Source organism: Engraulis encrasicolus, chromosome 23, assembly GCF_034702125.1.
Source record: "Engraulis encrasicolus isolate BLACKSEA-1 chromosome 23, IST_EnEncr_1.0, whole genome shotgun sequence".
Classification (NCBI taxonomy): domain Eukaryota; kingdom Metazoa; phylum Chordata; class Actinopteri; order Clupeiformes; family Engraulidae; genus Engraulis; species Engraulis encrasicolus.
The window spans coordinates 50,484,175-50,486,674 of NC_085879.1; the positions used below are offsets into that span (position 1 = coordinate 50,484,175).

General features: G+C 42.4%; 1 protein-coding gene across 4 annotated transcripts in view; it reads right to left on the reverse strand.

Moving 5' to 3' along the window:
* The window catches only part of slc7a10a (solute carrier family 7 member 10a), a 56,256-nt gene that overhangs the window by 43,584 nt on the left and 10,172 nt on the right, over window positions 1-2,500 (reverse strand). The gene's annotated exons all lie outside the window — the stretch shown is intronic.

The following is a 2,500-nucleotide window of genomic DNA, read 5'->3' on the forward strand; positions in this document are numbered from 1 at the left end:
CAGCCCAGTTACACATTAGTCAAGTCAAATGGAGTCAAATGGAGTCAAATGGAGTCAAATGGAGTCAAATGGAGTCAAATGGACTTTATTGTCGAAAAATGGTATGTAACAGAGTTAGCACAGAAGTTTGAAATCATGTTTGACCAGTCTTCAATGTAGAGATAAACTAAAGACATATACATAATAAATAACAACATAAATAAGATACTGACAGTGATCTCTCTCTCCCTCTCTCTTTCTCTCTCTCTATCTCTCTCTCTCTCTCTCTCTCTCTCTCTCTCACACACACACACACACACACACACACACACACACACACACACACACCCACACACACATTCATTTTCACTTACTTAGTGTGAATCACCAGAAGTTTCTTGTCTTGATAGTTTCTCATCTCACTTAAATATAAACAGGCCTACCATTTCTATTGTATCACTCCTAAACTGCCAATCACCTATTTTTCTAACCTTTCCTTGCTATTTTCACATGTTTTTTTGGAAATTAAAAGGAATACCTGTGGTATTTCAAATTGAAAAACATGTGAAGTACTAACTCACTTCTTTTGCTAATCACTTGATGAGCTTTTTTTGTACTAGAAATTATTATGAAGGAAGTGAAGGACAGCACTCTTCAGATTTTTCTCTGTTTATTACCTACTAACGTTTCGGGCAGAGCCCTTCTTCCACATGTAATGGCGATTGCCGTGCTAGAAATTACGGCTATAACAGAATGCGGCGGCACGGTTGATTTTCAATCAACCCAAAAGGACCCATGTTACTCCTCTATTTATTGAGTTGCACTGGTTACCGATCGCCGCCCGGATCAAGCACAAGGCATTGACCCTTGCCTACAAAACCATCACAGGAACGGCCCCAGCTTATCTGAAGGACCTACTAACGCCTTATGTTACTGGAAGAGAACTGCGCTCATCCAGCACAAGCCGTCTGGCTCTGCCATCCAGTCGCTCTAGGTACTCCCAGTCAAGATTGTTCTCCGTTGTGGTACCCAAGTGGTGGAACAGTCTCCCAGAGGCAGCAAGACTGAGCACATCTCTTGCAGCTTTCAAGAAACAACTAAAGACATTCCTCTTTCGAGAGAATCTACTAGACTAATGCTTGAACTGGCCTTGCCCCAGGGCAGACTCCTGACATGATGTTTAGTTTAGTTTAGTTTAGTTTGTGAGTGTGTGTTTGTGTGTGTGTGTGTACTCGTTATTTACTCTTTATATATTAAAAAAAAAAACAACTAACCCCTCTTTGCAACTGCACTTGTTGTTCTGTATATCTCCTGTGCACTTTGTATTTGCTTGTGATGTTGGCTTGATTATGTCCTCTTTTGAAAGTCGCTTTGGTTATAAAGCGTCTGCCAAATGCAATGTAATGTAATAATGTAATGTAACAGGCAGTGGCCTAGTATACAGCCCACATAATTGATCCCGGCCCTGGATCACAATCAGGAACGATAATGTGGCCCCCAGAGAAAAAAGTTTGGGGACCCCTGGTTTTAAATGTCGGCTGTTTTAAAACACGGCTGCAGCTATGTTGCTGTACAGTAGCCCCTTAGTGCACGGCGTACCTCCTGTGGCACGCTGTAATAGACATTGAAAGTTAACTACTCTAGCACTACAATACTATGAAAGTGCACGGGGCCTTTAGCAATACATTACGACTTGGTCATTGGCATTCTGTTATCAGCTCATTTATAATAATGTGCCTTAAGGGGTTAATGTCTTAACCCAGTATGACACGCCCCCTGTTATAAATGAGTCACCAGAATGGCAGAGAGCAAGTCACAATGTATTATTAGGCCTCCTAAAGCAGAGAGCAAGTCATAACGTCTTACTAATGTATTATTAGGCCTACTAAAGCAAGTCACAACGTATTATTAATGTATTATTAGGCCTCCTAAAGCAGAGAGCAAGTCATAACGTCTTACTAATGTATTATTAGGCCTACTAAAGCCCTGTTTACATAGCGGTGGTGCTCAGTCTGCCCTACAAAGTGAAGTGTGAAAAGTGAAAGGCCAAGTGGGAAAAGCCAACTCCCATTGTCATAGTGACACAGCACTCCACAGCACACACGTTAACTGAACTCAGACCTGTGACTCAGCATTTTCGGTGCATATGGTGTTGTGGGGATTTTTGAAGTGGGGGTACGCGATTGGTGAGGTCATCAATTAATTAGGAAACTTATCATGTCAACCCCCTTTTTTGTTTTCAAACACGGACAGATTTCTTCTTTTTTAAATATCACTCCATTAGAAGTGGGTGGACTGCGTACTACACCCCTTGGAAGTGAACCGTACTGAGACCATTATTGACGTGGTCTCAGAACGGTTCGCTTATGAGTTCTCACAAGTTGAAAGTGAAAGTTGTTGTGACACAGCACTCTACAGCACACACCTGTTCACTGCACACAACATGGTTGCATTCATGCCTCACTCTTGCAAGGGGGGCATCCCTCAATGGCGCCCCAAGTGAGCAGTGCGGTGGGACGGT